The 13,592-nt window shown below is 44.0% G+C and overlaps 1 protein-coding gene and 1 long non-coding RNA gene across 4 annotated transcripts in view; one reads left to right on the top strand and one right to left on the bottom strand.

Annotated features, from left to right (window-relative positions):
* The window catches only part of USP36 (ubiquitin specific peptidase 36), a 698,649-nt gene that overhangs the window by 561,900 nt on the left and 123,157 nt on the right, over positions 1–13,592 (bottom strand). The gene's annotated exons all lie outside the window — the stretch shown is intronic.
* LOC146810458 (uncharacterized) overlaps positions 7,394–13,592 on the top strand; it is a 115,533-nt gene continuing 109,334 nt past the window's right edge. The window contains exon 1 of the long non-coding RNA XR_014966593.1: positions 7,394–7,514. This is a non-coding gene — a long non-coding RNA (uncharacterized LOC146810458). The remainder of the gene's footprint in view (positions 7,515–13,592) is intronic.

Here is a 13,592-nt window from a genome sequence, read left to right as displayed (position 1 = left end):
CCATGTCCAAGGCAGAAATGTAAAATACGACAAACAGATTTTTATGCAGACTAATTTGTTCTTTGGGGAAAGGAGAAACTCACGAACTGTAGCTACAGTTTTGATATTATTCTGTACAAATAAAGGACATAATAGGCATAAGCGATAAGGTAATAGGACTGGGCATACAAACAGAATATGATCTATGTTCTGAGTGCGTAGATTACACAGATTACAATGTCTTCCTATGCTCACATAGGGAAAACAACTTGCCTTTAAATCATTGAGGGGTAAGAGGTTCCTACAGAATAGAATAAAAAAAACAGTGGACCCCATGCTCCAAATTCCAGGATAAATATTTATGGGCGGCTTTCAGATTACAGGAGTTAAGTATGGTCTTCAATCTTTCCTTCAGTCAGCAGTTTTTAAGATCTCTTTCATAGCTAATAGTCAAGCTAGTGCTTTTTAGAAAAGCTTTGAGTTCAGTGGGTGAAAGAGAAAGCATTAGCTCTTCTTGTGTACTAAAAGATATATTGCTAAGGTGAAGTCTCGTACAAACAAGCATTTATTAGTCTTTTCACCAAAGATCTCTCGACTTATGAGGGCCTTTATTGTATTCCTGTCATTACTCTGTAGCAAATATCCCCACCGGATTACTCTGGCTAAGCTTTGGACGAATGAACTTATCAGACCAAATTCTAGGCAAATAGCTGGAGTCGGGACCAAGGTATTAAAATTAATTAATTTACGTAAAATCTGTCCCTCTATTTTGTCAAGGAAACTCCATTCAACTATTTGCATCAATTTGATAGCATACAGGACGGGACCTTTGCTTTAAAGACAGACAAAATGTGTAAAAAATGCCTACAGCCCATTTCAATATAAAATCTACGTAAGCCATTAGTGTGTAATATGGCTTTACTGGAACAGTGATCAATATGGGGTTTGTTCTCAGTGTTACTAGTTATCATTTTACCCAAATAGGAGATAAGACTCTACCACTTCGAGTTTCTCAGATCCTATGCTCCAGACAAAGTTACGAACTTTCCTATTCTTTGATTTTTAAAATCAAAATTTTACTTTGAGGTGTTTATCTTCAAGTATTGAGGGGCTGTATATTTTTGTAAAGCCTTCAGATTCCAACTAAGCCCCTTCGCTGATAGGCCTATTCCCCCTGTGCTAAGCCTTTTTTGGCTATTTCGGGTAGTTTGCTCTTAGGCCCGTGTAACTTTTTGACCACATTGGGTATCCACGCCAAATTTGCGTCCTTTTCTTCCAACATCATAGGGATTCTAAAGGTACCCAGGGTTTGTGGATTTCCCTGGAGGGGACCCAGAAATTAGCCAAAATACAGCAAAATTTTGGTTTTTATGGGAAGAAAGTGCTGCAAATGAAAGCATCTGTTTTTTGCCCTGCAAATTATATCAACAAAGGGTTTGTGGGTCTGAAATCACAATTTTCCCAGCTTTCAGGGACTGAGACTTTGGTCCCGGGCCGACCACGGGACCAAAAACGCAGATGCCCCCATGTATCTGAAAATGACCTGGTTTTGCAAGGGGGTCACATGAGTTTTTGGTCCCGGGGTAGGCCATCTAGGGAAACCTATCAAACCCACACATTTCAGAAAACTAGAGACCTGGGGGAGTCCAGGAACGTATGGCCTGCGTGGATCCCCCAACGTTTCCCTACCCAGAATCCCCTGCAAACCTCATATTTTGATGAAAAAAATAAAATTGTTCTCAAATTCCTGTGTGGGAAAGTTGTAGGATCACTGGGCTGACACAAATTTCCTGCCACCCAGTTGTCCCCCAGGTCTCCTGATAAAAATGGGACCTCACTTGTGTGGGTGGGGCAAGGGCCTGTGACAAGGAAGAGCCAAAAACATAGGGATTAAGGGTATAGCACCGAGAATTGTAAGCACTAAATTTTTTTAAATACGTTTTTAACCAATTCTGCATTGGACACCCACACAAGTGAGGTATCATTTTACTCGGGAGACTGAGGGGAACGCTGTGGGGTAGGACATTTGTGCCGGCACAGTGGTTCCATCATAAATGTGTGGAAAAAGTGGTTTTTCAGCTGAATTTGAGGTTTGCAGGGGATTCTGGGTAGGAAAACGTTGGGGGCCCACGCAAGCCATACCTCGCTGGACTCCCCCGGGCTTCTAGGTTTCAGAAATGTGTGGATTTGGTAGGTTTCCCTAGATGGCCGCCGAGACCGGGGCCAAAAATCCAGGTGCCCCCCCCCCCCCCGCAAAACCAGGTTGTTTTGTGATGGGTAATACGTTTTGGGCCCTTGCCTGTCGCGGGCACTTGACCAACCCACGCGAGTGAGGTACCATTTTTAATGGGAGACCTGGGGGACCGCTGGGTGGTAGGAAATTTGTAGATCCACGCAGATTCCAGAACTTTCTCACATAGAAATTAGAGAAAAATTTGATTTCTTTTTTTTTTTATTTTAACAAAGTTTAAAGTTTGCAAGGCATTCTGGGTAATCGAACCTGGCGAGAGCCAGACAAGTCACCCCATCCTGGATTCCCCTAGGTGTCTAGTTTTCAGAAATGGTTAGGTTTGCTAGGTTTCCCTAGGTGCCGGCAGAGCTAGGGTTCAAAATCTACAGCTAGGCATTTTGCAAAAAAAGGGTCAGTTTTCACTGTAGAAATGTGGTGGCCACGTTGCGTTTTAGGCAGTTTCCTGTTGTGGGCACTAAGCCAACAAACACAAGTGAGGTACCATTTTTATGCGAAGGCTTTGGGAAATGCTGGGCTGGTGCAATTCTGAGGTTACACGCAGATTCTGGAACTTTCCATCACAGAAATGTGAGAAAAATGTGGGTTTTTTAAAAACTAAGTTTGAGGTTTGCAAGGGATTCTGGGTAACAGAACCTGGTGAGAGGCACACAAGCAACCTCATCCTGGATTCCCCTTGGTGTCTAATTTTCAAAAATGTACACGTTTTCTAGGTTTCCCTATGTGCCAGCTGCTCTAAGGCCCAAAATCCACAGGTAGGCACATTGCTAAAAACAAGTCTGTGCCTAGTGGGCTTTCTGCCGCCCTGGGGGGGGGGGGGGGGGGGGGGGGGAGGAATCGGAGGAGTGGGGGGTGGTCTGGTGTTTGCCCCTATCTGCCTCCCGGTGGGCAGAAAGACTGGCCATTTATTGGGGGGTGGAGGCATTGGAACTTTGGAAAAAGAAAAATCCCTGGTGGCTAGTGGGCTTTCTGCCCCCCCCCGGGGGGGGGGGGGGAGATAAGGGGCTATTGCCCGTGTGCCTCCTGGGGGGGGTGGGGCAGAACGACTACCATTTTATTTGGGGTGGGGGCATTGGCACTGCCATTCTGGGCATACCCCACCCAGCCGTATAAAAAATCCCTGGTGCCTAGTGGGCTTTTTGCCCCCCTGTGGGGGTAGATCAGGGGCTATTGCCCCATCTGCCTCCTAGAGGGGCAGAAAGTCTTTTGCCTTTTTGAGGGGTTAAGGGAGGGGGCATTGGGATGCTCATTCCGGGCAGCCCCAACCCCTGACCTATAAAAAAATAATCCCTGGCGTCTAGGGTGCTTTCTGACCCCAGGGGGGCAGACTGGGGGCTACTGCCCCCATCTGCTCTCCAGGGGGGGCAGTCTCTGGCAAAAATCTATGGGAAGGGAGAAAAGGCCCTTGCCCAAAGGGCCACTCCCCCTCCCTGGTGCTAGTGGGTGGATCCCTGCTTGGGTATCGCCCTCCTTGAGGGCTCCCCAAGCTGGGATGCACTAGGGAAAGGTACCATTGGAAAGGGGAGATTCTACACTTTCCAACAATACCTCTCCCCGTGTGTTCCGGTGCTCGGGGGCTGAGATAGCTACACAAGCACCAAAACTGTGAAACTGAAACTAAGTTTCAGTTTCGTTTTCATTGTAATGATAACAACGCGCCATACGCAAGATCGTCATTGCAATGAAAACCTCTAACAGGCCTCGGGCGGTTGGGGGAAGCTCTTCCCCACCTACCAAGGCAAAAAAAAGGGGGAAATCCCTCCGATGTCTGCAGCAGAGGGATTTTCCATGCCTGTACTCATTAACTGAATGGTTCTGTCATGAGCACAGGAGAACTGGTGATCATGACGGAACGATTCCATTATGAGCACCCAAAGGATTAATCCAACAGGAGTCAGATCCATAATTATAATATCGTCCACATACATTAGACACGGAAAAGGGCGGCCCTCTTGAGAAGGAAAACAATCAGGAAGATCGGCCACACAAAGGGAAACAAGCCTTGGCATAGCCAATAGGTCTCGCTTTTGGGACCTTATAAGTATTTAGTTATGCAACTGTTGCATAGTTAAACACTTATAGGGTCCCAAAAGCGAGACCTATTGGCTATGCCAATGCTTGTTGACAGTTGTTCCCTCTTACTTCTATGTATCACACCATATCCGTTTCTTCTGGCACCCTGCGTGTGGGAGCAGTCAAATATTAAGCGCTGGAAGCCAAAGCAGAATTTTAAATGTGACCTTATTAACCTCGCAGGCTCCTTAAGTATATGCAGCACGGACTCCGCTGAGGGGAAACAGCAATCAAGGAGGATGGTTCTGTCTGGCTTCTGCCCCAGTGGCGCCTCTGGTCTGTTTCCTGCTGACTCTTGTTAATTTAGCATTTCTAATGTAATTGCAAACAAGCCGCGCTGTCTGCATGCTTGAACCACAGTTACTATTTCCCATATCTCTAGTGGCAAGTAGGCAATATTTACTTAATTTTAATGTACTTGCTTTCGGCCTTGATTTCTTTATATGTGTAACTGTAGTATACATCGATCACACTACAAAAGGATGCAACAAGGATACTGTAAAGAAAGTTTTTATTTGCCTGTGGAACATTCCTGTGGTATGGTGAGCCAGTGAGAGTCAATTAGTGAGTGAGTGAGTCAGTGAGAGTGAGTCAATGAGTGAGTCAGTGAGAGTGAGTCAATGAGTGAGTCAGTGAGAGTGAGTCAATCAGTAAGAGTGAGTCAATTAGTGAGAGAGTGAGGCAGTGAGAGTGAGTCAATTAGTGAGAGAGTGAGTCAGTGAGAGTAAGTGAGAGTGAGCCAGTGAGAGTGAGCCAATGAGAGAGAGTGAGCCAATGAGAGAGAGTGAGTCAATGAGAGAGAGTGAGTCAATGAGAGAGAGTGAGTCAATGAGAGAGAGTGAGTCAATGAGAGAGAGTGAGTCAATGAGAGAGAGTGAGTCAATGAGAGAGAGTGAGTCAATGAGAGAGAGTGAGTCAATGAGAGAGTAAATTAGTGAGTCATTGAGTGTGAGTCAATTAGTGAGTGAGTCAGTGAGAGTGAGTCAATTTGTGAGAGTGAGTCAGTGAGAGTGAGTCAATTAGTGAGAGTAAGTCAGTGAGAGTGTGAGTGAAAGTGAGCCAATGAGTCAGTGATAGTGAGCCAATGAGTGAATTAGTGAGAGAGCGAGAGTGAGTCAGTGAGAGTGAGTCAATTAGTGAGTCATTGAGAGTGAGTCAATTAGTGAGAGAGTGAGTCTTTGAGTGAGTCAATCAGTGAGAGAGAGTGGGATAGGGAGTCTGTGGGAGAGGGAGTCTGTGGGAGAGGGAGTCAGAGAGTTGTAGGCAAAGAGGATAGGGGGAAGAACTAAAATAGTGTGGATAGAGAAGTATTTTTAAAGTGTGTACCTAAAATAGTGTGTAGTGAGAAAGGAAAGAGGCAAATACAGATAGTGTTTGACATGTTACATAAAAGATGCACATGTAGAAAAGTAAGTGAATTTATCGTTGTGCAAGCAAATTCGTTACAGAGGTGTTTGACAGCAATCTATCTGGTCAAATAGTACACCAAATAAGAGTTTGTAAGTACTGCGAGATGTTGAGTGGGAAAAGAGAGAGAAGTTGCGAGACAATAAGGTAGTGGAGTGTGTGATGTGTAAAATCATTGCCGATAGAGCTCACAAAAGCATCTCCCAAAACTCTTTTACATTGTGTGGCAGTAATTAATTTCAACTTTCTTTTTAGCAATTGTTCAATTGGCTATAAACCCTAATCTAAGGCCAACAATGTGAAATGCTAAAATAAACGCACCAGAGTGAGGAAAAAGAAGTATATATTTCTTTGTGAAACAGAAACGGACAGTAAATATTGTAAAGTAATGTATATTTTTGAATGTTGATAAAGTGGTAAAGAAAAAAGCTTTTCCATTTACAAGGTAACTTTTTGTGCAATTTGTAGATGTACAGTATTTAAAAGATCTTTACTATTTTGCTGGTATACGAAATCTTTTTTCTTTTATATTGTAATTTCGCGACTGTGGCATCACACTTAAAAGTGTCCGCCTGTAGGAAATGAGAAAGCTGGACGTTGTTTTGGTGTGACCCGTGATGTAACGTGGGGGCTTTAAGCTATTAAACAACTGGTAACTGTTATCAACAGAGCGAACTCTGTGCCATGACGTAGGAATGAGCGCTCCGGTCTTCATTTCTTCCCAGCGCCAAGAAGTCTGGCATGGTGGGAAATCTTCCAATTGTTCTTTTATCGGAGGCTGTGGCAGCAAATAAAACCCACAGAGCCTGACTTTGAGATTGTTATCAGTTTGAGAGCACCGAATGATTGATGTCTGGTGACCCATAGGTAAGAAGTATCCCACAAACACTGCAATGTTGCTTTGAACCTTCGATCTCGTTTGTGGTGATTGCTACAGTTGTAGGCGCTGTTCTGTTTTATAGGAGCAGTGAAAGGGAATCCCATTATGATAGAAGGAAGACGGAAACTTTATAATAAGAAAAGAGCAAACTGTAAGTGTGCTAGGAGAGGAATACTAACATATATGAAGTTTAGGGTAAAAAGGCAAAAAAATACTAATTTTGAAAAAAGTATTTAACAAACCATAAGTCCTATTGGTAATTATTATTCCGTGTTAAATTATAATGCATTCTGGGATATATACAAAGCGACAGACGCGTCCACCTTTGATAAAGGGCCAGGCCGGATGTCCTGTGCAGCTAACGTTAAAAGAAGGACTTTTCTACAGTGTCTGCTTTCATTTTCCAGCTGCTGGGTAATCCCGGCCTGTGTTGGAGTTTTGCACAAGGAAATGCATGAATTTAAAGGAGCAGGTGAATGAGGAGCTGATAATGGGATGGGCAGAGAGGGGGCCACAGGCAGAAACACTAGCCCTGTGGGCAGCAGTCGGAAGACCCTTTGTCGGTGTGGCCCCATGCCTGGCAACCTGTTTGTAAAATAAAAGGGGTCTGCGGGTTTTATATTGTGAAGGGGGAAAATTGCATGTACTTGAAGCGCAAACTTTATAAACTCGGTTACTTCTCCTGGCAGCAGAAGAGGGATCTACTGGCAACAGAGGAGGGAAAAGTGCCTAGCACGTTAGAGTTCCACCGAGGGCGTGCTTTTGTCACTCTAGCTGAGGGGAGGGAAGGGGGAGGTGAAATGAAAGGGGGAGGGGGAAGCAAATGGAGGTCTGGCAGCACCCTGCCGCAGAGCTCTAATCTCGTGCTTTAAGAATGGAGGCGGCGGGGGAGGAGCAGGGGGACAGCTGGTTTCAGTGTGTGAAGAGGTCAGTGCTCTGCTTTATATAACACTGCCCCCCTTCGGGGGGTTTCTAGGGTTTGACTCGCCTTTTGCCGCAACTGCTGCAGAAAGTTGCACAGGGGACGTCTCCACGCAGCTCTGTTTCCTGTCCCGTTTGCTTTACGTTTAACCGCTCTCTGACCAGTTATCTGCTCAGTATGTTGACGAGCTGTTCTTTTCGTCCACACCGTAAATAAACACATAATAATTTTCATGCAAAGCAACAACAAAAAATACACGCTATTACTGCACACCCCTTGCATTACGTTGTGGCTGCTAAAATAAGGATGGTTGTGTATTTGGACATAAGCGAAAGCTGAAATATCGAACAAAAGTACCTGCTGCGCAAGTCTCTTTGTTGCGTTGACATATTTGAGAAGACACATCAGTAGCACAGACGGGAGTTGTGGACCGCCGTATTATTGTGGTCAGGATAGAATAATCTTTGCACTTAGACAAAGTGCTTAATTTGTGCCGGTTGTTGCAGGTGGTGGGCTCCGGCAGTTATTTCTGGGGGTCAGGACTTAATTTTCTTAATTAGTGTTTGAACTGTCGCCGCGAGCATCGGAGGAGCGGTTTATGGGCTGGCTGCAGAAGAAAGGAAATATATATTCCTGTGGTGATCTGTGCGGCGCCTTATGGACTCCACATAGCACTTAAAATGTATGTGTATATGAATGCAACTTGCTTGACCCTGCTCACACTTTAACCTGTACTTAATTTGTCGGAAAAATAATAAGTGCTAGGGCTCTCTTAAGGGTGTAATTTCTGCGTGCACTGCTCATTGCCAATGTCCGCACTGCCAACTACAGTAACAACACAATTACTAACATCACACTCCTACAGTTATGAAAGTACCTTAAGAGTATATTAGAATGTCCCTCCTACCAATGTATTTCAATTAGTTCAAGAGATAAACACCCGTAAACCCCACCCACCTCATGACTTTGTTGATGACTCCGTTGCATTCGAAAAGTATTTGAAAAGCTCATTAGCTCCTGTGATGTATTTACTACCTTGCAGCCTCAACTGGCCCTCTTCAATCACTTCGTTGCAGCACCACTTCCAAGCCAATGAATAAAGCTGCTGGGTTGCAGACTTTGCACGAGCACACCAGTACCTGTTTTTCAGTTCATTGCGCATAGCCACCAGACACACACATTACTATTGTGCTGCCGAAGTTCAAAAATTCCTTGCGTCTCCTGCCCTGGAGGCATACTTCTGGCGCACTAAACCAGCACGTCAAACTAGATCACACCCTGCATAGAGAACTCACAAGCGCACCTCACACCACGATGCACCGATTCACTAGAGCTGCACCCACCGACGGTCAAACGTGAAGTAGTTTTTAATAAGACGCAAGAGCTTCTGAATATGTTAAACAATGAATTACAGCAATACCAATCCTAGGTTAGAGTTAAAAAACACAAACTTGGAAGCATGTTCAGTAGTATGTAATAGCAGCAGTGGAAGACAAAAACATCCCATACAGCTGCCCGTGGAGGCTTTATGTAATGTAGACAGCGTGCTCAGCATAATAACAAAGGAGGGTCACTGTGCGACATTCTTTAATCATTGCTCCTTGAAGGGTGGCTCTTAGCTGAAAGTATGTTGGAACTAGGGCCGCTGATACGTGGGGGCTGGAGGGGCCAGGCACCCCACCATCATAATGCCGATCGCGGCACTCGCGAGTTAGCTATAAACATCTGAAGCTAAAGCGCGGGTGCCGCGATTGCTTAAAAAGTAAGGAAATAGAACATTTGCATTTTTTTCTATTTCCTTACTTTTGAAGCAATCGCGGCACCTGCGCTTTAGCTTCAGATGTTTAAAACTAAAGCGCGAGTACCGCGATTGAAATTAAAGTAAACAAATAGGAGGGGGGGCAGAATGGCGGCCGCACGTTTTTTTTTCCTTCTGTTTGTTTACTTTTCTTATAATCGCGCACTGGCGCCCCATTGTAACAAAAGTTAGTAAATGGGAAAGAACAAAAAGCAGTAGTCACTCAGTTGCCCCATTTCTATGCTGTCCTCGGAGGGAGAGGTTGTTGTGGTTCAGGGGTTAGAGCTGCCGGCTAGGGAGCCGGGGGCAGCGTTCGAGCCTCAACATCGGCTCAACAATGATGTACTCCACGTGCCATCCCTTTTTTTATTAGCAGTCCAGCATGACTGCCTCTGATTTGCAATAAAGAGGACAACGTGCTCATGTGCCACTGTGCTGCTTGCCCCAGTCTTTCTAAGTGCATCTATGATTTTATATAATGGAGTTAGCTTACACTAGCGCCCATTGCAAGTCTTTCTACCTTGTCTATTACCATGTGACACGGAACTAGGGGAAGTGGGTGGTACACTCAAAACACACTTAAAAGCGGAAAGTGAAGGGTTAATTTGCATGTGATCAAGGGCTCTTGAGGCCCGAAACGCGTCGTGTGTGGGTTGTGATCTGCAATAAAAACATCTTACCTGAAGTCCAGCGGGGTCCGAGTTTCCTTCTTCGCCGCCGTTGAGTGGAAGTAGCAGGGATTTGAACTTTCCTTTTCATATATATATATATATATATATATATATATATATATATATATATATATATATATATATATATATATATATATATTATCTACTGGCGGTCGCCAGTAGATAGTTAGGACCCTGTTTCCATAGGAAATCCGCAACATTCTATTTGGAATAACTTTGGCGCCGGTCGACGAATCCTCGCGAAATTTTCAAAATAGGTGGGGCGCTACGCTCCGCTCCTACCCTGAAAGTCTCGGGGGGATTCGTCAAGCGGGGGCTGAGAAAAAAGGGGGGTCCCAAAACGCGTTTTTCCCATGCATTTTTCCATAGGACCTTTAGACACAGGTACAGCCCGAACGGCCGAACAGAGTTACTTGAAATTTGGCAGAGAGGTAGTCCTCAGGTCAAGGAAGTGCCTTTTGTAGGTCTGGTGTAAATCTGTTCAGTAGATCCTGAGAAAATAGCATTTAAATCAATATATATATATCTGAGCCAGCTTACGGTGCGCTTACCGTGCGCTTACGTTAAGCTTACCGTACGCGTACGGTGACGTGCGCGAGCGCGATTCTGATTGGCTGTTAGATCTTAGTAAACATTCGAATCGGTCAAAACCAGGAAGCGGCGGCCGCCATTTTCATTTACTGATAAAAAACCAATGAAATTCCCCCGTTATAGTTAGTGCAGGCAACTATAACTCACGCGACCGCAATCCTCTGCTGATGACATATGTGTCTTTATGAAAAAAAAATATTTGTAATATATGTATAGCTAAAATTTAATGGAAGAAGACATGGGCAAATAAGTGTCTAAATACAGTATTAGCATCAGCAGAGGATTGCGGTCGCGTGAGTTATAGTTGCCTGCACTAACTATAACGGGGGAATTTCATTGGTTTTTTATCAGTAAAATGTCCAGCTAACTGAATTTGCAAGGTTTTGTAAATGATAATTCCTAACTATAACGCGTGTGAAACCTTTGGTTTTTTCAGTGAATTTGTACGGTTTTTTAAATGCTAAGTTATGTATTTATTTTTTATTTATTTTTTCTGGTTTTTCACTATGCGCACACCCTTGTTTTTTTCTCCCTTGTGGGTCCTTTAATTTATTTAATAAATGTGATTGTTACTTCTTTATTTTTTTTTATTTTTTTTGCCGTGCGCGTACGGTAAGCTTACCGTACGCGTACCCCGCGATTTTTTTTTTTAATTATTAAATTTATTTTTCGTACTTTTGGGTCCTTCTTGGACCCCCTGACAAACACTAGGGGGTCTGCAACTCTCTTCGTTGCCCCCGTTTCACGTTCCCCACCTTTGTTTCTCAGTGCGAGAGACAGAAAATGGCGGCCGACACTTCCTGATTTCGACCGATTCGAATGTTTACAGTCATGTAACCACCAATCAGAATTGAGCTCGGGCACGGCACCGTACGCGTACGGTAAGCTTACGGTAAGTGCACGGAGCGCGCTTACAGATATATATATATTGATTTAAATGCTATTTTCTCAGGACCTACTGAACAGATTTACACCAGACCTACAAAAGGCACATCCTTGACCTGAGGACTACCTCTCTGCCAAATTTCAAGTAATTCTGTTCAGCCGTTCGGGCTGTAGCTGTGTCTAAAGGTCCTATGGAAAAATGCATGGGGAAAACGCGTTTTGGGACCCCCCTTTTTTCTCAGCCCCCGCTTGACGAATCCTCCCGAGTGCAATACTAGTGCAAGGTGAATGTGGCATTCTTAAAATATGTTTTGCAGAGTGCACGTTTTCCTCTTATTCTCTTTACGTGTACCCGAGAAGAGCTGGTCCTGCAGAACGTTGTGAAAAGCTTTTTTAACACTTTTGGTGTCCGTTGGCAGTCAAAGATAATGTGGGTGATATTCCCGCTTGACTTTCTAAAAGGGCAAGTCACTTGGTGTTGTAACTCACTTGGTTAATGTGTCTCATGCATGAATCTATGACCTCTGACTTAGACTTTCCCTTGGGAAATATTCGTTTTGTTACAAGGTATCTCCCCCGTCAGAGCCCTTACTGCCGTCAAACCCCCTGGCCTGTCCCTCGCACCAGCCAGGCCAGAGAGCCTCCACTTTGCCTTAAACCCCGAATCCACGTGGATATTCAGTTTCCCCTCTACCCCAACGCTGCACACAGGGACATCTTAAGGATTTTGGGGGCCCTGGGCCAAACGTATTTTAGTGGCCCCTTTTCAGAACAGCTTTGAATTTATGATCCATTTTAAGCACTTTCGTGCCCTTTTTGGTCAGGTCATCTCTGTGACACCCTCTTATTTTTAATATGTGAGGTCCTTTTTCGATCTAAATAAAAGAAGCTTTTTTATGGATGTTACATGAAACATTAACACACAATTTCTCTGCAAAATGTCTGTAATACTCTCACAAATCACTCACATTAAAAATAATGAAAGGAAAGCTTATTTAAAAAAATCTTTTTAACAATTTTTAAAAATCACCCAGGCAAGACTCTCTACAGAGCAGAGCTGGCTCTATCAGGGGCCCTGTGAAAGGCTGAATCCCTGGACCAGAGCCTACTTTGCCCATGCCTTAAAATGTCTCTGGCTGCAGGGTCCCAGAGCTACAACTGCCCCCAATCCCGCACACATGGTTCCTCTGCTCGATTATCTGCCAAACCCTCTGTTCATGGGGTTTCACACACGTTATAGTTAGGAATTAGCATTTCAAAAACTTGCAAATTCACTTAAAAAACCATAGGTTTCACACAGGTTATAGTTAGGTGGACATTTCACTCGTAAAAAACCAATGAAATTCCCCCGTTATAGTTAGTTCAGATAACTATAACTCGCGCGACCGCCACTCTATCACAAGGATGATGTCATGAGTGATGTTATTGACCATGTCATGAGTGATGTAATGTGTGACGTCATGAGCAGTGGATTGCGGGCGTGCGAGTTATAGTTATCTGAACTAACTATAACGGGGGAATTTCATTGGTTTTTTACGAGTGAAATGTCCACCTAACTATAACCTGTGTGAAACCTATGGTTTTTTCAGTGAATATATATATATATATATATTCACTATGCACAAACCAGAGCTGATATCTATCATTTCATACGGAAGCTCAAGCTCCGCAGATTTCATGCTCTCAAGCCGAGTAAAGAACCGGATATCTCCACGAAAATAAACCAACCTGGGGAAACCATCCAACTAGCCATATCCGATGTTCACACTCTAGGTGTATTACAGGACTTAGAAAACAACGTACCAGAGTGTACCCTGTCCCCCTCCTCCCAATCTATCTTGGCACAACAACACTTGAATACAGATCAGAGGCCCAAAACCAACTTAAAACCTAAATCCAAGTTTGTGCCAATCCTACCTAGAGACAACATTGACACATTCAGCGAAACAGTGGTTGCAGAAATAAAAAAACTTAAGTATAAGACGGCATGTACAAAAAATAAATATTCCTTTCAACAACAAAAATACAATCAATTAATCAAGAAATTGAAGGAACAAGATAAAGTGGTCATCCGCAACTCAGACAAGGGTGGAAACGTGGTGCTATGGCCCCTGCAA

The sequence above is a fragment of the Triturus cristatus genome, chromosome 7, assembly GCF_964204655.1.
Source record: "Triturus cristatus chromosome 7, aTriCri1.1, whole genome shotgun sequence".
NCBI lineage: Eukaryota > Metazoa > Chordata > Amphibia > Caudata > Salamandridae > Triturus > Triturus cristatus.
This window is presented reverse-complemented; position numbering and strand designations above follow the sequence as displayed.